General features: G+C 43.4%; 1 protein-coding gene and 1 pseudogene across 22 annotated transcripts in view; one reads left to right on the top strand and one right to left on the bottom strand.

The window, feature by feature from the left end:
* The first annotated feature begins 358 nt into the window (after nt 1-358).
* The window catches only part of CMKLR2 (chemerin chemokine-like receptor 2), a 50,279-nt gene continuing 25,297 nt past the window's right edge, over nt 359-25,340 (top strand). For 3 of the 22 annotated variants that reach the window (XM_025441847.3, XM_049106470.1, XM_035710937.2), the window contains exon 1: nt 438-660. The gene's annotated coding sequence lies outside the window, so the exon portion shown is untranslated. The other 19 variants (XM_049106467.1, XM_049106471.1, XM_049106472.1 and 16 more) reach the window with 14 other exon arrangements.
* On the bottom strand, nt 10,056-15,180 carry LOC125754474 (60S ribosomal protein L36a-like; annotated as a pseudogene).

Below are 25,340 nucleotides of genomic sequence, written 5' to 3'. Positions count from 1 at the left end.
CTTAAGTTCCCCAGATCCTAAAGAGTTCTCTCGCAACCTACCTAGGCAAAGAAATAAAAACTCAGACACCTAATTAACGTGTGATCGCAATTCTTCACCCTCAGAAGCACACGGAAACCCATTAAGTAAAATCCCTCTCTCCTAACGAGCCCTACAGAGTTGGCCGTGCAACTGAAGAGCTCTCCTTTGACATTCCAAGGTTCTTTTCATTCCCTCGTTGGAAAGAAATTTAACTTGACTTTTCATAAGCAAAAGCCCCCCAAACAAAGGAAGGATTGGTGCCTCCCTCATCACTTTTCAGCCTGCGGCACTGCAGCCAATAGCAGGGATCCCCTATTCAAGCAACAAACCTCAGTTACCCACACATGCACGCCGAGCAAAAAGAATTAATTTGGGCAGTATGTTCACTGCTTCCTTTTCTCCTGGAATACGTGATGAATTTTTATGGAGGGTGGTGGAGGAAGGGAAGGACCACATTCAAATGAAACCCAACATCCCTCTCCTACAGTGTCATTTCGAAGGCCAGATAAAAGCCAAATGAGGAGGCTGGGAACGAGTGCACGACGTAGCCGTTCTGCAAACCACCCTCCGTTCCCTTCTGGAGCCGGGAGGTCACACCCAGGCATCAGAATAGCTTCTCTCCTCAAAGTAAATTAACTGGTAAGTGCCTTCTTGTTTGTTTTCCTCCGACTGACACACTCGCAGCTGACCTGATGAGGATTTTCTGCAGATGATTTATTTACAAAACAGTATTTTGACTAACCACCAGCTGGCAAACAAGAAAAAGGACTCCTGATCGCTTAGGAAAAGCCCTACAAGCCGATTCGTTTCTGTTCCCTGGCCCAGGGCTTCGGGAAGGTCCTAACCCGGTTTGCTCGGGCTGCCGATGAAAACAGAAAGGGGGGACCAGGAGGAGGTTGCTGGGCTAAGGGGGTGGGGGGAGGGCCCAAACAACTTTCAGTAATTCCCTCTGCTTTTACCTAGGAAATTACAGCTCATAAATGCGGATTTTAAGTAGTTGTGACTCAGAAATAATCAAACATCATTTGTGGAAAGGCCACTTAGGGAAAACTAGTAGGAGGAAATGGTGCTCTCAGATGAAAATTGATTTTGCCCTCCTTAGATGACAAGGTAGGGAAAAAGTTCTAAATGGAGCTATAATGTGGTTTGGTTGGTTTTTTTTTTTTTCCCTCTCTTTTAAAGATGAATAGCTCGTGGTTTGTCAAAGCAAACATTTCTTTGTTGTTGCTGCATTTTTGAAATCTCATAATCAATTGCCTGTGAGAATAATTGGTACCTAGGCTCTCCTAATGAAGGACAAATGGCTAAATGCGGGGAAATCGCTGGCAGAAAAGGTTCAGCGAACTTGATTGTTCTTGGGGGAGGCAGAGAGCTGTGAGCCCCAATGGCTTTCTGTCTAATAGCTGATCCTTCCCTCTAAGTGAAAGCTAATGAAAACCAAATGAAAAGTTGATAACTTTCATCAGCAATTATTCTTTCAAATTGGCCTTTTTCACTTAAAACCAACTCATTCGTCCAAGCTTCTACAAACTTGTTGCTTAATGGATCCGCCACTATTTTTTGGTTTGTTTTTGAGGGGTTGCGGGGGAGGGAGGGGGAGAAAAAAAGGGCCAAGGGGCCTTCCTCTGGGTCTCCAATTCTAGTTCAGGTCATTCCTCTGACTGAATGAATGCTCATCACGTTTGCACATCTTCCAGACACTAAATGCTAAATGCTTTGTCAGTTTTTTTCACTGCCTTTTTTATGGTTTCACCTGAGACCTCAGGCATTTAATTTATAACAGAATGTCACATATTTTCTGTGTGACTTTACCACTAATTGTCATCTGTCTGAGACAGATATTTAAGTCACATTCCCTTTGTGAAGGCCACAGCAGTCAGAGATGCCCCCATGGAAGTAATTTTAAAAGGAGAAAAGCTTTATGCTCAATTTTTTCCCCAAATTATTCATAATTTTTTAAAAATCAGAAGCAATCAAATATCCAATGGTAGGAGGCTAGTGAAGGAGCTTCTTATGTAGCATCTCAATGAAATATTTTGCAGTCATTGGAATATTATATTTTGGAGGATTATGTAACATCACGGATGAGTGCTTATAATATTAACAATGATTATAATTAGCAAAAAAGTAAATGCAGTTGAGAAAACTGAAGAAAATGCAAAAAAAAAAACTGAAATAGTTGTGTTAAGCCAAAAGTGAGTTTATGATGTGCTGATGGTGAGCTGATGGTATGTTAGGGAAAGAAAAACTTCCCTCTATCCTCTTAGGTTCAGTTCTGAAGGTCTGCAAATTAAACTGACTAGAGACAGATTAGTAAGCAAAAACATCAAATTTAGTCACATATTTTTATGAACCTTTATAGGGAGTTCAGAGAAAAATGTGACTCAAAGAGATGGTTAGAATTTGAGGTTTATATATCATCTTCATAAAAGAAGGGGAAAAGAAGAAAGGACATTTATGGGAAAACAAATGACTTTTTTTTAAGATTTTATTTATTTGTTCATGAGAGACACACAGAGAGGCAGAGACATAGGCAGAGGGAGAAGCAGGCTCCTCACAGGGAACCCATTACAGGCCTCTATCCTAAGACCCCGGGATCAACTACCAGAGCCAAAGGTAGATGCTCAACCACGGAGCCACCCAGGTGCCCTGAAAACAAATGACTTTTTGAGAAGATAAATGGGCTCTTAAAAGAATAGATGCGACTGTGTCTGTTTGGTGTGGTGTGAAGACTTCTCACCTCTGGTGAAGAGTCAGTCTTCCCTGATTGCTCTCCAGGAGGGGCTTTATGACAATTGCATTATTTGGGGGCCTCAAATGCCTTCTGCTCAAAATAATTTTTATGCCACACTGGTGTATGCTAGACCCTTTATGTGATATATCTTCTTTTTCCCCTAAACTTTCTCTAATAATCTATTACTTTCATCATTTAAAACTTCATCATATTGAAAATTCCTATTTTTTTCTTCAGTCTTCAATTTTCATAAAAACCACAAAATTTAAATCCTTTGATTTCATGGGGGCTCTTTAGGTCTAATTCACCTGGTTTCTTTGGTGACATTAACTTTGGAAAAGGTTTCTGCCTCATAAAACTTCTAATGAAAGTAGTGAAAGCCAAGAGTACAATAAAAACGGATAGCATAAAACTTGATAGAAAAAAACATAACTCGTTAAAAGAAGATTGCTAACAGCATTCTCTTAAATCAGACAATGTCCAAATACGCTTCAAATCTATTATTGCACTAAGTCTTCACACTTGATATTTTGATTTTTTTAATTTCATTTAAATTCAATTAATTAACATTTAATGTATTATTGGCTTCAGAGGTAGAGGTCCGTGATTCATCAGTCTTATATAATACTCAGTGCTCATTACATCACGTGTTCTTTTTATTTATTTATTTATTTATTTTAAGATTCTATTTACTTATTCATAGAGGCAGAGAGAGAGAGAGGCCGAGACACAGGCGGAGTGAGAAGCAGGCTCCCGACGTGGGACTCGATCCCAGGCCTCCAGGATCACGCCCCGGGCTGCAGGCGGCGCTAAACCACTGCGCCACTGGGGCTGCCCCCATGTGCTCTCTTTAATGTTCATCACCCACTTACAGTGTCACCCTACTCCCTTACCCTCTAGGGAATATTTTTATTTTGCTGTCACTCCAGAGCTCCAATACCAACTCTCCTTTTAGCTTGTTTCATTGCTTGAGGCAAAACAAACTCTGGACCTCAGTTTCCTTTTCTTCAAAATAAACCAGATAGGCTAGGTTTTCTTCCAATACTACAATCCACCTCCCTCCCCCCACTTTTTTTTTTTTTTTTAGAGTAGGCTCTGCACCCCACATGGAGCTTGAACTCACAACAGTGAGATCAAGACCTGAGCTGAGATCAAGAGTCAGATACTTAACTGACTGAGCCACCCAAACACCCTGTATTCCTTCCTCCCTTCTTAAACCTCTGGTTAAGGCATTGCTCAATGTGACATATTTACTGGATACCTAGCACATATGGTAGGTAGCTAATAAATACTAGTTGATGGGACTCCTGGGTGGCTCAGCGGTTAAGCATCTGTCTTTTTGGCTCAGGGCATGATTCTGAGGTCCTGGGATCCAGTCCCACATCAGGCTCCCTGCATGGCACCTGCTTCTCCCTCTCTCTGCCCTCTCTCTCTCTTATGAATAAATAAATAAAATTTTAAAAAATTACTAGTTGAGACAACTCTTTCATTCAGACTATTTTTTCATATTCTTCAATTATTATAGTATGTTTTCATTATTCCATTGATACTCCAATAAGATGAAAAATGTTCTTCGCTGTTAAAGACAACAGTGTTGGTTGGAACAAAGTATACATGACTCAGGCACAAACATTTTGTTAGAAATCATGCAGTTGTCCTTTCAGCCAAAGTAATATATTGGTCAGATGATTAATTAGAAGGTGGAGGCCAGATGTTAAATAGGGCCTGACTTTGCCTGTGGAAGAGTTTCTTTCCATGAAGGGAACTAACCAAGGGGAGCGCCAACTATCTGATCTTGGCCTCATTGGCCCTTGCTCATTGTTAAAACAATCATCAACTAGCCCGTGGGAACTTGAGTATATGAAATACTGCATAGGGCAGCTCTCTGCAGGACGTGTGCAAGTAAAGACTTGGTTTGTGATAAAAGAATTCACCAAATCAAATAAATAAGGTGTGTTAGGACTTTTTGGATGGTTTAAATATTCTTTTTGTTTAAATATTCTCAGTTTCACCTTCGTGGGGAAGATGGAAGTCGGGGGGACACCTATCTGGCTCAGCTTGTAGAGCATGAAACTCTTTGTTTTTTTAATTTTTAAAAAGATTTTATTTGTTTGTTTATTTATTTATTTATTTATTTAAGAGAGAGACAGCGCATGCACAAGAGTTGGGAGGGGAAGGACAGAGGGAGATGGGGGGGGAGGGGAGCGGAACATGCAGACTCAACGCTGAACATGTTGCCAAGATCTTAATTTCAAGGTTGTAAGTTTGAGCCCCACATTGGTTATAGAGATTACTTTAAAGAAATAAAAATCTTAAGAAAAAGATGAGGTTTGGAAATTTTGTTTATTTATTTGGAAGTCTATTATTTTTCATTTTGTTGGGGGGAAAGGAGTTATTTTTTTAATCATTCACTAAGAGAAGCTGCCTGTACATGTCCTATTCAGTCAAGCAGATACCGACAGGACCCTCGGCTCCAGTGGTAGAAGAGGACACAAGAATTTTAAAGGAAGATCCCTCCCCTCTGAAAGCTTAAAGATGTGCTGCCTTGGGGACAGAATGAAATTATTAAACTAAAAAGGTTTGTTTGTTATGTTTTCAGTAATCTGTATGTTCAATGGGGCTTGAACTCACAACCCTGAGATCAAGAGGCATACTCTCTGCTGACTGAGGCAGCCAGGTGCACTAAACTAAAAAGGTTTAGAAGTTTGGAGTGCCTACAGAGGTGGGGCTTACGAAAGGGAAGGGAGGATGTGAACAGGAGTACGCAAGTTAACACTCATGGAGGAAGTGAGACAGTGGGAGAGGTGGGTACCCATGTACCATCATAAGCCAAAGTGAGATGACAAGATTTGGACCTGACTAACTGATGGGTTGACCCACCAGAAGTCCTCCTCAGCCTGAGGAGTTTGTAGAATAACTTGTTGGGAGGGAGGAGCACAGACCTTGGACCCCCAAGAGGAGAAAGGGCATGGAGCTGCATGCAAGTTTTTCTTGCATGCAAGAAAAACAAAGAGCTGTTTTGGGATTTCCTCTACGAAAAAAAAAATATCCATGAAAGAGAATTCTCCATTCCACTTCATCCTGAACCTCTACCCAGCCTTGACTGGGCAAATAGCCCGGTGTCCTGGCAGCGCACGATGGGAGTTGTGATGCCCAGGGGTCCAAACTTGTACACAAACACATATAATTCACCTCCTGGAGGCCCCGGAAATACTTTTTGGTGAACTCTTCTCAAGTGTGATGTACGTATTGGACAAACACAGTACATGTTACATCTGCCAATGGAGACACCCCCAATGAACCCTGAATTAAAACTAAATACTACCCCATTTGCGCCCACTGTCAACTGGGGAAATTTTCAGGTTACCATAGATATATATTTATATAATACTTAATGTTTTTCAGTGCTCTTTTCAGCAGTACTGCTGACTACTATCCTTAGGAATCCACATCTAACTCAATTCTGCGTTGAAGGTGTTCTCACTTAAGTCCTGAAAACCTGTATTACCAGTGTGGCTGAGCTGTATGAAGTATTTCAGAGTTTAACCATTCCAGTAATACAGACGGTCTCAAAGTCAGACTAACCCAACTAGGACCAGGAAATTCCCAAGCAGACTTTGTTTGGTGTGTACTTTTTATTTTTTTAATTAAAAAATATTTTATTTATTTCTTTTCTTTTTAAAGATTTTATTTATTTATTCATGAGGGACACAAAGAGAGAGAGAGAGAGAGAGAGAGGCAGAGACACAGGCAGAGGGAGAAGCAGGCTCCAAGCTGGGAGCCTGATGCGGTACTCAATCCCGGGTCTCCAGGATCACACCCTGGGCCAAAGGCAGCACTAAACCGCTGAGCCACCCAGGCTGCCCCTTATTTATTTCTTTATTTGACAGAGAGAGAGAGAGAGAGCATGAGAGGGAGGGGAAGAAGCAGACTCCCTGCTCAGTGGGGAGCCCAACATAGGGCTCGATCCTGGGTCTCTGGGCTCATGACCTGAGCCAAAGGCAGGTGCTTAACTTACTGTGCTACCCCGGGACCTCTATACTTTTATTTTTTATTTATTTAAGATTTTATTTTTTTAAGTCCTCCCTACACCCAATATGGGGCTTGGATTCACAGTGCCTGAGATCAAGAGTCACACACTCTGCTGACTGGGGCACCCAGGTGCTCCTGGAGCGTACTTTTTACTTTTTCTTTAAAGATTTTTTTTTTTTTTTAATTTATGATAGTCACAGAGAGAGAGAGAGAGAGAGAGAGAGAGGCAGAGACACAGGCAGAGGGAGAAGCAGGCTCCATGCACCGGGAGCCCGATGTGGGATTCGATCCTGGGTCTCCAGGATCGCGCCCTAGGCCAAAGGCAGGCGCCAAACCGCTGCGCCACCCAGGGATCCCTCTTTAAAGATTTTTATTTATTTATTCATGAGAGACATAGAGAGAGAGGTGGAGAAGCAGGCTCCATGCAGGGAACCCGATGCAGGACTTGATCCTGGGACTCCAGGGTCACACCCTGAGCCAAAGGCAGGCTCTCAACCACTGAACCACCCAGGCATCCCTGGAGTGTACTTTTTAAACTGAAGTTGGAAGTAGAGTAGGAAGTGGATTCAGGCCCATCAGTGGGTTAGGCAGACATTTTAGAACATGAAAAACAGGAGGCCCTGTGGGTATTACTGTCAAAAAGGCAATCTCATGATTAGAAATTTCCGAGTGAGATGAATGAAGCCAAGAAAGTAACTCATTTCATAAAGTTTAACACACAAAGAATTCAATGAGGAGAGGTCAGAGCGTTCCCTCAGGCGTCAGGCAAACAGATTTTACTCTTGCTTAAAATGGCTTCCAGGGTTACTCTCTGAAGCTCTCATTTCTTTTTATGCTCCCCCCCCCCCAAAAAAAAAGAGTTATTAAAGAACTGTCTACGGTCAACCAGTCATCTAGTATAATAACTGAATCAGTTGAGTTTAATTTTGCCATTTCAAATGTTTTGCATAGCTGCGTGTGACAGACCTCGCTATCAACAAGAAGGGATCATCACAAACACATGTGATGTAATCATTGCAAAAGTGTTTGAGGAACACTTGGGGTACGTCAGGGCTTGGGATAAAGGCAGAGTTGCTATTTAAAAGGGAGGACTTCATGGAAAGCCAAGTGTAATAAATGTTTGGGGTTGAATTTTCACTAAGTCTGCACTGTCCCTAATGGCATGAAAAATGATTTGGAGATAGAGTTGGATCCCTGGAGCTAGAACAAAGTGCTCATAGATATGACATCCTTAATCTTTCATAAAACCTTCTCTATGACGGTTTAGAATGATAAACTTCGTTTGAGTAGAAAAAACATGTGGTAACGGAGTATCCTGCTTAATTTTATAGTTAAGGGTTGACATCGATTTTTTAAAAATTAGGTTATACCCTATTAAAAGCGCTGTTATTTGACTTGATCATTTTTGACCTAACAAAATGGAAGTTTCCTATGCTTTAAGAAAAAATATGGATTACTAATTTAATAAAAAAACAGTAAGATATTTATATGTAAGTACTTGTTTTGTTATATAAATATTTGTGTGTTTTACTTATATATGATACAGTTTATTATATTTAACATTAAAACCATAGTAAACATACTATAGTTTTGATGACTAAGAAAGAACTTTCTCCTTCATTCACTAAACTTTTATTGAGCACATATTATATATTTTCTGCCCTCTGCTCTGTACTTGAGACATAGAATGAGTAAAGCATAATCCTTGCCCTTGAGGCCCTCACACTTTAGTAACGGAGGTAAACACGTCCATGGATAATTACTAAAGAAAGGTGTGTACAAGGGTTAAGAAGGAAGTCTCTGAAGCCAGACAGACCCAGAAGTGGTCTGTTTTTGACTCTTTAAGATTTTTTTTATTTGGGATGCTGGGTGGCCCAGTGGTTGGGTAGCTGCCTTCGGCTCAGGTCATGATCCCAGAATCCCGGGATCGGGTCCCGCATCAGGATCCTCAGCATCCTCACAGGAACCTGCTTCTCCCTCTGTCCTGTGTGTGTGTCTCATGAATAAGTAAATAAATCTTTTAAAAAATGTATTTATTTATTCATGATAGACACACAGAGAGAGGCAGAGACATAGGCAGAGGGAGAAGCAGGCTCCCCCAGAATTCGATCCCAGGACCCCAGGATCATGACGTGAGCCAAAGAAGACAGACGCTCAACCGCTGAGCCACCCAGGTGCCCCAGACCCAGAAGTCTTGTTTGAGTTTCAGCACGATTGCTAAATACCCAACCTTTCTTTGCCTCCTGGAAATAATAATAGTACCTCGCAGGGTTGTTGTGAGAATTAAATGTGAAAATGCACGTAAAATTCCTTAGTATTGTGTTGTACTTAACAAGGATGTGGGAAATGTTAGGTATTGCTGTAATGTGTTAAATGCTATTATATAATTAGGCATGCCTGGGATTTCTTCCTTTTGCATGTGGTTAAGTGAACTGGTTTTAATTATGAGTAATACATGATTAGACAACCATGATGGTAAAGAGTGAACCAGTTTGCTCTTGGTAAGATTTTAGAGGAAAATTTCATCACCTTTTCCTGGAAGTAAGACCCATTGTCAACCAAAAGTCCTGTCTAATTAAGTGGTTGAATAGATTTAACACATCCCTCAGAAGTGAGGCTAGCTTTCCTAAGTACTTGACATTCTTTTAACACCTATAACAAAAAAAGAGGAACTGAACACGGGAACTAATGAATTTGATGATAATCAAGAACTTAAATTCTTGCCTCAAACTCACCTTTACCTTCTCAGATAAAAATTATTGTTAGTTATTGTTGAGATGCCACGAGCATAAATACCTTCTATCAAAAACCACTAAGTTGGGTAGCGGGTGGCTCAGCAGTTTAGGGCTGCCTTCGGCCTAGGGTGTGATCCTGAGACCCGGGATCAAATCCTGCATTGGGCTCCCTGCATGGGCCTGCTTCTCCCTCTGCCTCTCTCTTTCTCTCTGTGTCTCTCATGAGTAAATAAATAAAATCTTAAAAAAAAAAAAAAAAAAAAAAAAACTACTGTTGTCTTTCTGCCAGTTAGTAAATATTATCAAGCTCCCCTACTTGCCAGGCACTGTGCTAGGCTCTGAGGATATAAAGGCAAGCAAAAATACAGCCTGCTCAAGGAGAGACATTTATCAAGTAAGTATTCAAATATATAACTAAAAATTATAAGTAAAGCATAGAGAGCGATGACCCTGATTGAGACTGGGGAACAGGCTGGTGGTGGTCAGAGTAGAGCTTATTTAGGAGAGTAACATCAGGGGAGCCTGCTTCTCCCTCTGCCTGTGTCTCTGCCTCTCTCTGTGTGTCTCTCATGAATAAATAAATAAAATCTTTAAATAAATAAATAAATAAATAAATAAATAAATAAATAAATAAATAAAAATTTAAAAAGAATATTCACATTCATTTATTTCAGCCTCAAATAAACAAAAGCCTGATTTTTAAAAACTAGATCTATTTTTTGCCATATTCAATGGAGTCTGCTCACATCCCTGCGTATTCTTTAGTAATTTCTTAAAGAAAGACCATTTCTTCCATTTTATATTTTCCTCAAGCAATCAGTAAATAACTTATTCATCAAACTTGAGAGAATGCCCCAAAAGAATTTCTTTGGAAAAGCTGGTTTTCTTCTTGCTGAGCCAGACAATTACTGTGTTTTCTAGCCAGTTGGATTATAGCAAGTCAGTGAGATCACAGCAAGAAGCCCAGCTATGTTGTACCCGTCTTCATCACAAGAAATGAACTCATCTACACGAATCATTTGGTGCAAAATAAATAAATTCCTTTAGTAGAACATTATCACAGGATCAGAATGTCCTACTTTGGAAAAGAAGGAATGAGCACAATGTAGCTTTACAGTAACAGCAGGAAACCATTATTTTGTTGCTCACAGTGGTATGTTTCAGCCCATGTTTTCTTAGAATGAAACATAAATCCAAAATGTTAGCTAAACTAATCACAAATAATATCAAGTGAGCTCTGATTATAGCCAGTGATCATTACATTAGCTGGAAACCCAGGAATTTGCTACCTTTCAACAAAGTCATGTTAGTAATGTGAATTATTTCATAATACACCCTAATAAGAAGATTAAAGTAAGATGGTAATAATAATATCTCACAATTCTTGAGCTCTTTCCCTAAGCCAGGCACTTTGAGAGACACATATATATGTTGGACAATTCTTTTTTTTTAAGTGAACATAACTTCAAGATTATATTGTCTTCATAATGAAACAAAATAGGACATGTAGAACTAGATCACTTGGCCCCTTCTCTTCTTTTCAAAATGCTTGCTTCTCTTAATAGCCAGTATTCTCTTGAATCCGCAGTTGGGATCAACACCTTCAAGCCTCAGCACAATCTTCTTTGTAGTTTTAGCTTTTTCCCGGAAAATGGGTCCACCCCCCATAGCCACTCTACTTCCTGTCATAATGCTGCTTTCCCTGGGCATGCAGAGAATCCTTGCCCTTCTTGTCATGTGTCACTTTGTGGGGTTGGTGCTTGCCACATTTCTTTCAGAAAATCTGGTGGGTTTTAGGAATGGTCACCATGTTTGTGAGAGCTCTAAGTGGAAAATATCTTGTACAATTCTTAAAACAACCCAGTAGATGGTTTATTGATGGGCTTTCTCCCCAGATGGCAGATGAAGAAACTGAAGTTGACTGTAATAAAAAAAAATGATGTGATACATATGACCACTGTCTTTGATCTGCCATTATAGGGGAAGAAAAAAAGTATATTTTCCTCTTCCTCTTCTCTGAGCTGAGGCCCCTGTAACAAAAGACAGATTATTAAGGGAAAAGCATACAGATTATTTATTTATTTATTTATTTATTTATTTATTTATTTATTTATTTTTTGCATACAGATTTTTTGTTTTTTGTTTTTTTTTTGTTTTGTTTGTTTGTTTTTATGATAGTCACAGAGAGAGAGAGAGAGTCAGAGACACAGGCAGAGGGAGAAGCAGGCTCCACGCACCGGGAGCCCGACGTGGGATTCGATCCCGGGTCTCCAGGATCGCGCCCTGGGCCAAAGGCAGGCGCCAAACTGCTGCGCCACCCAGGGATCCCGCATACAGATTTTTTAAATGGAAGTTTCACATGACATGGAGACTTCATAAGGAAATAACCCAAGGAAACAGTTACACCTGAGTGTTTTTATACTTTGGCCAAAAATAGAGCCTCATGGAAAATGTGCTGGGACAAAGGTTTATGAGCTGAGAGTAGTACAGTGGGGGAAACATAGCAAGGCTTGTTTGTTCAGATTCTTCTGAGTTCCTCCTTCCTCAGAGGTAAAGATGCCCTTCCCTCAGGGTATGTGGAAGGCATGCACGTCTCACGTGATTCTCACAGGACCTGCTTCCAGGAGACCTTCCTGAACCCTGGAAACACACTCCTTCAGCATCAACTATTCAATATACCCAGGTGCCCTATTTTGGGGTAGCATGTCCTGTACTTCAATCCACCATAGATACAGCCACAGTCCCAGCTTTGGACCACAGAAGGAGCAGCAGCTGCCTTCTTGGACGCCTTTCAGAAAGTGGCTGACATGGTGACCAACACAGGAGGGGGCGTCTGGGTGGCTCAGTGGTTGAGTGTCTGCCTTTGGCTCAGGTCATGATCCTGGGTCCTGGGATCAAGTCCCACATTGGGCTCCTCACAGGGAGCCTGCTTCTTCCTTTGCCTCTGTCTGTGCCTCTCTCTGTGTGTCTCTCATGAATAAATAAATAAAATCTTTAAAAAAAATCAGTATCTATGGTAGATTGAGAAAAAATGTGAAATAGTACATACAAATAAGGCAATGGGAAGAGGGATCAGGAGGCAGGGAAAAAAATGGTAATAGTAGCAGATGACTGTATCAGACATGGAACTTCTCTTGACCACCTCATTTCATGCCCACAGCGACCTGGTCGAATAGGTACTCTTCTTATCCTTCTTTTACAGATGGAGAAATTGAGGCTCGGAGCCTTTGACTAACCTCGGCAAGGCCTCACAGGGAGGTAGTAAGTGGAACTGTGATTCCAAACCAGGGTCTGCTTGACCCCAGGGGCCTCGCTCATCACTACCATAAAACACAGCCCCGGGACACCCGTGTGGCTCAGTGGCTGAGCATCTGCCTTCAGCCCAGGGCCTGATCCTAGTCCCACGTTGGGATCTAGTCCCACGTCGGGCTCCCTGCATGGGGCCTGCTTCTCCCTCTGCCTGTGTCTCTGCCTCTCTCTCTCTCTGTGTGTCTCTCATGAATAAATAAATAAAATCTTAAAACAAAACAAAACAAAAAACACGGCCCAGGACTGCTCGTGGTTGCTGGTGGATTTCGTGGAAGCACCTGGTGAGGACAGGCGGCAGGAGAGAGGGCAGTTTAAGAACAGAAGAGACAGGGTGACAGCGAGAGAAGACAGACATGGAAAACTGGAAAGGGGACGTAGAACTACAACTACGTAAGCACCTGGACGTATTTAGGCCTCCCAAGGAAGAGTGGGCAGCAGGGCAGAGACAGAGACCAAGCTGGAGCGTTGCTGGGCCCGGGACTTCTCTCCACCCGGGTGACCCGACATGTGTCCTCGGCTGAGGAGGGGGTTCTGGGTCCTGGAACTGCAGCACTGATGAGGCAAGAGGGCCCGGCACACCAGTTACCTGGAGTGGAGAGGCTGGAGCTCAGGCTTGGCTCCCCTCCTCGGTTGGAGCAGCTGCAGCAGCACTGAAAGTGTCCTGGGTCTGACTGCAAAAAAAAAAAAAGGAAAACCAGAAGGAGAGGAGAGGAGAGCTGCACATCTCTGAGTACCGTATCTGTTCATCTTGCTTATTGGTCTCCCGATTCCAACAGTCCTATTAGGGATCCCACTGCTAACACATAGTCTTCAAGAGGACAGGTGGGGGTGCAGGGAAGAGAGTCTGGAAACCCTAAAGAAAGAATTTGCCTCCGCCATGCCAAACTTGGGGTGCTATCAGAATTCTCTCCCCTGAAGCCCTTCCCTACTGATCTGGAATTCCACTTAGCTCTCCTTCCCTCTGAGGGAGTACTTCCCCAACTTGATGTTCAGTTCCATCATGATCCTAGGAGTGGGAGGTAAATTTAGGTTTAGAAATTGAATGGACCAGAAAGAAACTTCATATACATCTTTTTTTTTTTTTTTTTTTTTTTTTAAGATTCTACTTATTTCTTCATGAGTGACACACACAGAGAGAGGTAGAGACACAGAGGGAGAAGCAGGCTCCATGCAGGGAGCCCGATGTGGGACTTGATCCCAGGACCCCAGGATCATGACCTGAGCCTAAGGCAGATGCTCAACCACCACCCAGGCGTCCCACTTCATATACATTTTTAAAAAATCTTACCTCACTCCCATCCTCCTGTCCCTCTTCATTGTCCTCCCACAGTCAGATCAACACTCTTGGATTTAAGATCTATTAAAAGATCATTTTTTAAAAGATTTTTCTTTTTTTTAAAAAAGATTTTATTTATTTATTTGAGAGAGAGAGTGGAAGATCGAGCACAAGTGCTGGGGAGGGGCAGAGGGAGAGGGGGAAGCAATCAGGGAGCCCCACATGGGTCTTGTAAAGTTGCTCCCGCCCACGGTGATAAGAAAAGAGGCTACAAGGCAAGTGGATCCGAGAGATGAACCTTATTGCAAGCACCCTCGGGTGAGGTTCCACGACTCACGGGGGGGCGGGGGGAGTGTGAGTCGTGGAAGTCGTGGAAGTCGCGCTGGGAGGGAGTTGGCAGGGTCCTTCTATGGGGTTGAGGCAGGACATAGGCTTGTGTCCATATTAGGTAAGGTATGGAGGTCGTGGGGTGGGAGAAGCCCCTGAGGGACAGTTCCCAATTGGGAAGTTCCTGGGTGGAAAACTTCAGTTTCCTGGTGGTGACCTGGAGGCCGCAGTGAAGGTGGCGGGGAGGTCCGCCATCTTGGAGAGGGTTGGCGGGGAGGTCCGCCATCTTGGAGCCCCCGTTTCCCCGCCGCCCGTCATTCCGACCTCTTTATATTTATATTGGTGTCAGGGGGCGTCGACTCTGGCTACTTCCTGCTGGCAGTGGGACGTCGTAGAGGCCATCGGATGTGGGCAGGCGGGAATAGGGCTGTAGGAGGAGTTGGTTGCCTGATACCCTGGTTATTTCTTGCAGGCGCTCCCTAAGCAACGTGTAAGGCAGGGAGCGATTGAGATTAACAGGAGGAGTATACAGAGGGGCGCTGCGAGGGGGAGGAGCCAAGTTACCCAGGCTTGGGGACTGAAGCCCCAGATGGAGTCATCTTGGTGTCTCGCCCGGATCCGGTCTTTGAGTTCTTTGACCTTAGAGGTGACTATGCCGAAGTGGTTGACGAAGTAGCAGCACTCTTCGTTTAAGTAAAGGCATGTTCCCCCTTTTTCGGGGTGAGGAGATCTAGGGCGCGTCGGTTTTGTAGGGTGACGGCGGCTAAGCTGGTGATCTGAGTCTGTAAGGCGGTGAGTCTGTTATTCGTTCCATGTCCTCATTGAGTGCCTGGGAAAGCTTATAATAGAAGTTAATGGAGGTTCCCAGCCCTGCCGCCCCAGTTGCCACACCGATAGTTAGTCCTGCCCCTATTAAGAAGGGAAGGCAGCTGGGAGGTAGGGGACAGTTGAGATAAGAGTTGTTCAGATGAGTAGATGCTGGTGGTAGGAGACAGAAGGATGAGAGTACAATCCAAGGAATCATTGGCAGTTAGGCAGCAATAGATCCCTTTTGGGCAGGAGAAGACGATTCCCGAGGGGGCAGGGGAGAGTGGAGGTGTCTTTCCCTGATAGTAGGACCTGTGCATAGAGGTATAGGCCGAGAAATAGCGTGAGGGAGCTGAGCCCCTCACGCAGTCACATGACTCTGCCTAGATCTGGGGACTCCTGAGGAGTACGAGAAGGAGCCCTAACCAAGCAGAGTTTGGTGGGGCCCACCATCCGGGAGGCCCACTTACTGTCAGAGGGGGCCCGTTTAAGGTTGTTGATGTGCACCCACGGCTGGTGGCCCAGTAGCTTTGCCGCAGTTGGGGTGGTGAGGATGACAGTATGGGGCCCAGTCTACTGCGTCTGTAAGGGACCAGGGTTGCGACTCCTGAGGAGAACCTGGCCCCCCCGGGAGCAGTTTCTGGGAAGGAGTCTCATCATCTTCAGGGTTGTTCCGGGCTGGGGTGACTGAGTCAGCATGAGCTCTCAGGAGAGCCCAGAGCAGAGTGAGGTAAGGCAGATAGGAGAGAAGGGGTGGAGGAACAGCAGGGAGATTGTGATCTATGAGGAAGGGAGGACCCTAGAGGAGTTCAAACGGGCTTAGTCCTGAGGGTCCATGGGGGGGCCGCCCTCAGCCTAGTGAGGGCAAGAGGTAAGAGGGTAGGCCAAGAAAGACAGGTTTCCAAGGTAAGTTTGGTGAGTTGGGCTTTAGGTAGGTCGTTGGCCTTTTCTACTTTACCCGAGGACAGAGGATGGTAAGGGATGTGCAATCTCCAGGAGATGTTGAGACTTTTAGCCACTTGCTGGGTTATGCTGGATATGAAGGCAGGTCCGTTGTCTGACTTGAGGGTTCAGGGCAGTCTGAAACGGGGAATGACGTGTTCAATAAGGATTGCAGCCACCACGTCCGCCATATCGCGGGCAGTGGGATAGGCCTCTATCCAACCTGTGAACGTGTCAACCAGGGTTAGTAGGTAGCGGAGGTTTTTATGACGGGGCATGTTGGTGAAGTCCAGCTGCCAGTCTTCTCCCGGCTGGTGGCCTCGCAATTGGTGGTTAGGTTCTGGCCTGTGGATCCCATCTTGTGCACTGACAGCCGAACAGACAGTGCATGTCCTGTGAACGGTTTCAATGACCTTGGACAGAGAAGGGTGGTAGAAGAGAGGTTGTAAGAATTGAAACAACGCCTTGGGGCCGATATGGAGCGACTGGTGAATTTCTGTGACCAGGGTGTGAGCCAGGTTTTCAGGTATGGCAGTGCAGTTCTGCATGTGGATCCACCCTTTGTTCCCTAGTTTGCCCCCCAACGTTTGGAGTGCTAGCGTCTCTTCCTCGGTGTAACAAGGTTGATGTGCAGTGTTGAGGAAGAGTACAGGGGCAGGAGTGGCGCTAAGGGCCATCTGCCTGGCCACCATATCAGCTTTATTGTTGCCTAGGGAGACCGAGTCAAGGGTAGTTTGGTGTCCCCGGCAGTGGACGATGGCGACCTCGGTGGGTAGGCGTAGGGCCTCGAGGAGCCTGGCAATGAGCGGCCCATTTACGATAGGGATACCTTTGGTAGTCAGGAATCCCCTTTCTTGCCAAATAACTGAATGAGTGTGGGATATGAGGTAAGCATATTTGGAGTCAGTGTAAATGGTGACTCGTTGTCCCTTGGACAGGTGGAGTGCCCGGGTTAGGGCTATCGGCTCCACCTTCTGGGAAGTAGTCCCAAGAGGAAGGGGGGCTGCTTCAACAACTGCCTCAGAGGTAACTACGGCATAGGCGGCGTGGCGTAGGCCATCTGAGGTCAGAAGGGAGCTGCCATCCACAAACAGGATGCGATCAGGGTTAGCCGGAGGTTGGTCAGAGAGTCCAGGGTAAGAGGGGGTAAAGTCCTCCAGAAGTTGAAGGCAAGAGTGAGAAGGGTCAGGGGTAGGTAAGGGTGCAGGCAGTAAAGTCGCAGGGTTTTAGTGGGGGGAGACAGACAGAGATATCTGAGGGTTTTCGACAAATAACAAATGGAATAACTCACCCGGGAGGGAGTCATCTGGGCCAGAGACCGATGGCCAAGGAGGTCCGTGAGTCGGTGGGGGGAGTAGACTGTAAGAGGCTGTCCTAAGGTCAGTTTTAGGACCTCCTTAGTGAGGGAGGCCACGGCAGCCAGCGCCCTGAGACAGGGTTGTCAACCCCGGGTGGTGGGGTCTGTTTGGACAGGTAGGCTACTGCCCTGTATGTAGGCCCGGTGGGCTGGGCTAGAAGGCCGGTGGCCGACTCAGATCGTTCATCTGTGAAGAGATGGAACGGTTTAGCATGGTCTGGGAGAGCCAGAACTGGTTCCTTAATGAGGCAGTCTCAGAGCCTCGAAAATCCATGCTGGATTGAGGCAGGATCAGTTAAGGGACCCTGAGGGGTTTCCTTGGCTGCTTGATATAAAGGCCGGGCCAGGATAGATAAGTTTGGAATCCAGTGTCTAAAAAACCCCACGAGTCCTAGGAAGGAGAGTATCCCATCTGCACTCTGAGGGGAGTTCTTGGAGGAGGTGAATACGGTCCCCAGTAAGGGATTTAGAGGTAGGGGTCAGAGTGATCCCTAGATATGTGACTGATGGGGTACATAGCTGGGCCTTAGACGGGTTGACTCTATACCCCGTAGCTCCCAGGAAGTTTAGTAGGGTAGAGGTATCTTCCTGGGAGGTGAGGAGGGAAGGGCTACAGAGAAGCAGGTCATCTACATACTGTAGCAGGGTACTGGCCTCCAGGAGACATTCCTGGAGGTCAGCTGCCAGGGCCTGGCCGAAAATGTGGGGGCTGTCACAACACCCTTGCGGTAGGACTGTCCAGGTAAGTTGTCCAGAAACATGGGTGTCTGGGTCTTCCCAGGTAAAAGCAAACAGGAAATAGGAGTCAGGATGCAGGGGAATAGTAAAGAATGCATCCTTTAGGTCGAGAACTGTGAAATGAGAGGTGCCGGGAGGGATGTGAGACAGTAGGGTATAGGGGTTGGGGACGACGGGGTGGAGTGGGACAACAGCTTCATTAATGAGCTGTAGGTCCTGTACCAGCCGATAAACCCCTGATGGCTTTCGTACAGCAGGATTGGGGTATTGCAGGGGGAGTTGATAGGAATGAGAAGTCCCTGCTGCTTTAGGTGGTCTATTATAAGTTTGAGACCCCTACGATGGGTAAAGGAGATGGGGAACTGAGCCCTAGAAGAGTATGTGGAGTTATTCTTTAACCGGATATGAACAGGACTGTGGTGGGAGGCGCCGGTGGGTTTGGATGTATCCCAAACTTGGGGATTAACGGTGGGCAGATTTGTAGGGATGGGAGTTGGAGGAGAGGGGAGGAGTGGCAGTAGAAGACACTCCGAAGCTGAAGGAGAAGGAGAGAGACGGATGGTGGCCCGCAGTTTTTGGAGGATATCCCTTCCCAAGAGAGGCACTGGGCAGGTAGGGAGTTGGCAGGGTCCTTCTATGGGGTTGAGGCAGGACATAGGCTTGTGTCCATATTAGGTAAGGTATGGAGGTCGTGGGGTGGGAGAAACCCCTGAGGGACAGTTCCCAATTGGGAAGTTCCTGGGTGGAAAACTTCAGTTTCCTGGTGGTGACCTGGAGGCCGCAGTGAAGGTGGCGGGGAGGTCCGCCATCTTGGAGCCCCCGTTTCCCCGCCAGCCCGTCAGGTCTCAATGCCAGGACCCTGAAATCATAATCTAGCAGAAGTCACATGCTTAAACAACTGAGCCACCCAGGTGCCCCAAGATAATTTTTTAAACAAACGAATCATGACTCATGTATGAATATAAAATTAACATGTCTCAAAGGTTTTATTTAACTCATTAGTGAATGATAGAATCAGTAAGCTGTTACCACTGGTTAAAAGGAGAATTCAAGGGGTGCCAGGTGGCTCTAGTTGAGTGTCTGCCTTTGGCTCAGGTGGTGATCCCGGGGTCCCAGGATCAAGTCCCACATCAGGCTCCGCAAAGGGAGCCTGCTTCTCCCTCTGCCTGTGTCTCTGCCTCTCTCTCTCTCTCTCTCTCTCCCTCTCACTGTATCCCATGAATAAATAAATAAAATATTTTTTTAAAAGAGAGAATTAAAAATCATACATATAGGGGATCCCTGGGTGGCTCGGTGGTTTAGTGCCTGCCATTGGCTCAGGGCGTGATCCTGGAGTCCCGGGATCAAGTCCCACATCGGGCTCCCTGCATGGAGCCTGCTTCTCCCTCTGCCCCTCTCTCTCTCTCTCTCTCATGAATAAATAAATAAAATCTTTAAAAAAAAATCATACATATATAGGCCATCAGGAATGTTGAAATGAGTTTATAAACAGTTGCAAAATTGGCAAAACTGGTTAGTACTTCACAGGCAATAATCTATTGCATTCCACTAGACACAGTTCATATTGCTATGGACAAAGATCATTTGTGTTAGTATAAGTTGTCAACAATGTGTGCAACTGTGAAATATTCATGCAGTAACAGTCAGAGAACCTGAAAAGACACACCAGGATACTCAGAATCTGTCTTCCCATTTCAGTATCCTTCACAATTTTTCCTGACAGGCCCTAAATACTGAAAAAATTATGATCTCCTTTATCATAGATAATTCAACATAAAAATATATGTATATATACTAAACCAAACTCATAAATTAATGAAAGTAAAATAGGTCTTTTTTCCCCCCCAGAATTTTCTTATTGCAAAATTATATACTAATCCATGGAAGTTAAACCTTTTAATGTTTTACTGCCTTTGCTTTGCTGGCATACTAATTTAGTCTGCTTTTGGCCACACTGGTGATATCTTTAGTCAAGTTCTTTTATAGGCGAATAGGCTGAGTATTTTCTAATGAAATAGATCAAAGAAAAAAGAAAGGAAGAAATATTATGTAGTACTGTCACTGTAAATGGGTAAAATATCTGAAATAAAACCCAACCATAGGGGGGCTTGGCTGGCTCAGAAGAATAGGCGACTCTTGATCTTGGGGTTGTGAGTTCAAGCCCCATGCTGGGAGTAGCAAAGACTTAAAAATTTTTTAAAAATCTTAAAAGAACCACAACAACCCTAAGTAATATTTTTCAGGACACCTACATATCACAAATCCTATCTTACACTATACTTCTGTATTAAGACTACTGTAGTGATTTTAATTCTCATGTTCCACTTAAGTGTGTCAAGAGGTTGAGGGGTATGTGTGTGTATTTTTTTGAGCAGTATGATAGGATGCCACCTTGAAAACACTTGAGATATTTGCTGCGTCCGTTAGTTAAAAGAATCATTGTTTTTTAATTATTCAAGGTAAAAAACTAATTACAAATTTAAACAAACTGTTTTAAATACTATTTGCCTAGGGAGCAAGCAGCTTTTCCAGATTTGAAAATGAGAAGGTGGGGATTGGATAGGGGGATAAAGATAAAAAATTGGAGGCTCGTGGTTATACTTTGCTCCATTTGCTCTAACCCTGAGCTGGGAGTAGAAATAGTAAGGACAGTATATAGTCCAGTAGACTATGAAGGGTGCCCGGAGACAACAGCAGCCATGCGTCCCTGGATGACACTTGCCAGCTGGGACTGTTAGCCACTAGCACCATCAGCAAGCCCCAGTGGTTTGCCAGGAGGACTTGAGCATGGGAAGGCTGTTGTTTTGTGGTTAACACTTCCACCCAGCTCCATGTGGCAAACATCCAAATTAGACAAAACTGATGGCCAGGCTACTGCTATTCCACATCTGTTTGGGTTCCTCTTGATTCTCGCTCCAAGCCATGATTTCTACATTCTGACTCCTGGCTGATCTGGTTCCTGCAGCTTTATTTGTTTTTGGTCTTACTGAGTGAGTGTCGGTGCTTGGCCAATAAATAAGCTATAGTCCCTGACGCCTGGCTTCCTATCGCTGGCTGGCTTCATTCCTCTGCATGTGGTAGGACAGCGGTTCTCCGGGAGTCAAGTCTGCTCTACCCTGTGCGGTGAGTCCTCCCTTCCAAGGTCCCCAGCAGCAGCAGCAGCAGCAGCGGAGGCTGCACGTCCTTCAAGGTCACTCTCTACTTCGTGCCCTGACGGGCTTGCTTTCTCAAGGCTCTGCTGCTCCCTCCAGGAGCCCAGCAGCACTACCTCAAAGTATTGCTTGACTCAGGTTTATCCAGATAAACTATTTGATTGCTGAAATAATTCCAGAATTCTGATGCTCCCAACGTGCAATAAGAAAGAGAAAGGAAGCAAAAAAGAGTAAAGCCAAATTTCATTTTGACCATAATGACAGGAGTTGATGTTTAGTAGGTAAAATTATTGACGTATAGCAATGTCTATATTTATTGAAGATCTTCCTCACTTGTTCTTTCAACAGGTGTTTCTTGGGCATATGCAATGTTCTGGGAATTGTTCTAGCAACTAAGGATATAGCAGAGAATTTTAAAAAGACAAAGTTTTGGTACTCAGCTTACATCTAATGGAGTTTCTTAGAGAGAGGAGGTAAATAATTAATGATTTAAAGAGTTCTGCTTTAGAGAGCGGAGAACTTTCAGGGTCTAATTGGTATGCTAATACGTGTTCTCTCACTTAATCGCAGATAAAGTACCCATTTAATTTGTGACCCCTACCTGAAATCAGGGCACAGTGCTCCAAAAGATAAAGTCCCGCAAACCTTGAAGAGTTGAGATATATAGCAAATACCCTGGCTTGTATTTTTTTTCAACTTTTTATTTTTATTTTTTAAAGATTTTATTTATTTATTCATGATAGACAGAGAGAGAGAGAGAGAGAGGCAGAGACACAGGCAGAGGGAGAAGCAGGCTCCATGTAGGGAGCCAGACGTGGGACCCGATCCTGGGTCTCCAGGATCAGGCCCTGGGCCAGAGGCAGGCGCTAAACTGCTGAGCCACCCAGGGATCTCCTTTTTCAACTTTTTATTATGAAGAATTTCAAACATTCAGAAAAGTTGAAATAATATTGCAGAGAATAATTACATACTTATAATCTAGATCGATTACTAACATTTTGCCATATCTGGTTGACCTGTAATTATTTATATATTTTCAACTTATTATTTGAAGATGATCTCATTGCAAAAGAGTTACAAGAAAAATTCAAAGAATCCTCTCAAATCACTTTTACCTCTATTCACCAACTGTTAAAATTTTGTTCCATTTGCATTTATATTCTGTCTCTGTATGTGTGTATGTAGTTTTTCTGAATCATTTGAGAGGAAGTTACATACCTCATGCTCCCTTGTCCTTGTATATTTTAGTGTCTATTTCCTAAGAGCAAGGACATACTTCTACATAATTGCTGCATACTTAATAATCTAAGGAAATTTTAAGTCGATGCAATACTTTTAGCCAATCTCTAATCCACATTCCAGTTCTGTCAATTGATTCAATAATGTTCTTTTTTGCCTTTTATTTTTCTCTAGTATAGGATGCAGCCCAACATCATATATTACATTTAGTTGTCATGTGTCTTTAGTCTGTTTTAATATGGAACATTCCCATGGCCTTTCTTTTTTTTTTTTTTTCCCTTTTTTTTTTTCCCATGGCCTTTCTTTGTCTTTGATGACATTGGCAGTTTTAAAGAAAACAGAACTTAAAGAAAAGTTCCTCATTTAGAGGTTATCTGATACCCATCTCATGTCACAGGTTGAGTTCTTCTAGAAGAAAACTCAGAGACAGTTTATTTATTAAATATTTTATTTATTCATGAGAGACACAGAAAGAGGGGCAGAGACACAATCAGAGGGAGAAGCAGGTTCCCTGTGGGGAGCCCCAGGCAGGAGTTGATCCCGGATCCCGGGATCATACCCTGAGCCAAAGGCAGGTGCTCAACTGCTGAGCCACCCAGGTGTCCCTAAAAAAAAAAAACAAAAAACAAAAAACAAAAAAAAACATAAATGCAAAAAAATCAACATCTAATTAATCGTCACAGATTACATTTTTTTGGCCTTTTTAATTTTTATTTTTTAAGAAAGCTCTAGGGGCACCTGGGTGGTTCAGTCTGTTAAGCATTTGCCTTCCGCTCAGGTCATGATCTCAGGGTCCTGGGATTGAGCCTTGAGTCAGGCTTCTTGCTCAGTGGGGAGACTGCTTCTCCATCTCTCTCTCTGCCCCTCCCCTCTACTCCTGCTCTTGCTTGTGCTCTCTCTCCCAAATAAATAGATAAAATCTTTAAAAAAGAAAAAAAAAGAAAAGAAAGCTCTACACATAATGTGGGTCTTGAACTCATGACCCCGACCCCAGATCAAGGGTTGCATGTTCTACCCACAGCCAGTCAGGTGTCCCTCTTCTCTCTTTTAATCTGGAACTACCCTTTAAAAAAATTATTTAAAAAAAAGATTTTTATTTATTCATTCTTGAGAGACACACAGAGAGAGGCAGAGACATAGACAGAGGGAGAAGCAGACTCCCTGTGGAGAGGCTGATGCCCGACTCAATCCCAGGACCCTGAGATCACAACCTAAGCCAAAGACAAATGTTCAACCCCTGAGCCACCCAGGTGCCCTTGGAATTACCCTTCTATGCGTTTTTCCTTGACAAAGACTAAACAGAACAGGTCTGATGTTGTGAAGAACCTTCCTATTTTTCAGTGTTTTTCAAATTTGAGTCTTGTGACTTTGATATCACAAGAACTGAAGAAAATATGATTTGCTTTTAATTCGATGATTTTAAGTATTAATATAGATAAAACAATTTTCAAAGATGTGGACTATCTTTGCTAGAATAGTCATTGAAGGCCTGCTTTTATATTCATTATTAATAAAGGAGAGTCATAGAAAAGTAAAGAGATAAAATGATTTATGACACCAAATTTATTACACATTTATAAAATCAAGTTAACTCAGTATTTGTGCATGTGTGAGTGTATATACATAGCCAGATAATACTTAACCTTCATATTTTCTTCCCTAGCAAAGAATGAAACAAAAAGCTGCTTTGTGGTTTGTTTGTTTGTTTTTTTTTCTGTAATTTTCTAGTGAAAACAGGAAATGAAAGAATCATATTATCTTGTCCCATCATATTATGTTGTACCCTAATCATATTATATGATATTGTTACTAAAGCTTCTTTAGTCCTTTAAATGTAGCACTCATTATAAGCAGCTCTAATCCTCTTAAAATATTATGACTCATTCATTATAACAAATTAAGGAAGACATGAGACACAAAGATCTTTTCAGATTATTTCCAGACAAGCTTCTTTAACTAATGTCCTTCAATTGAGCTAGTTATAAATTTTCTGATGGAAAATAATTATTTCTGCTATGTATTAGTCAAATACTTTCAAAATTTGTCAGTGGCCACTGCTTTGACAAGGGACAAGAGTACCTTCCTCTTTCTCCTTCTTTTCCCCATCCCTTCTCTATCCTTTTTTCCTTTCCTTTATTGAAAGAATTTACTGCTAAAACTATTTTATAGTATGCATTTTCCACCCAAACCAAGATATGGCCTGTAAACATTAAAGGAAGTGGGAAAATCAGGACGCTTGGGTGGCTCAGAGGTTGAGCATCCACCTTGGGCTCAGGGTGTAATCCCCGAGTTCCAGGATTGAGTCCCACGTCGGGCTTCCTATGTGGAGCCTGCTTTTCCATCTGCCTGTGTCTCTCTCAATAAAACTTAAAAAAAAAAAAGGAAGGAAAATCATTAACATAAAAGTTACAATTTTATTTTTTTTAAAAGATTTTATTTATTCATGAGAGACACAGAAAGAGAGGTAGAGACAGAGGCAGAGGGAGAAGCATGTTCCATACAGGGAGCCCGACATGGGACTTGATCCTAGAACTCCAGGATTATGACCTGAGCTGAAGGCAGATGCTTAACTGTTGAGCCACCCAGGCATCCCAAAGTTACAAATTTATGTGAGATAAATATTAAGCTAAAGATTTAGTCTTATGTGGAGGATAAAATACAGTAGAGAATT

This window comes from Canis lupus, chromosome 37 (assembly GCF_003254725.2).
Source record: "Canis lupus dingo isolate Sandy chromosome 37, ASM325472v2, whole genome shotgun sequence".
In the NCBI taxonomy this organism is placed as follows: domain Eukaryota; kingdom Metazoa; phylum Chordata; class Mammalia; order Carnivora; family Canidae; genus Canis; species Canis lupus.
Note: the sequence above shows the minus strand (reverse complement) of the source record. Positions and strands in the feature narration are given on the sequence as shown.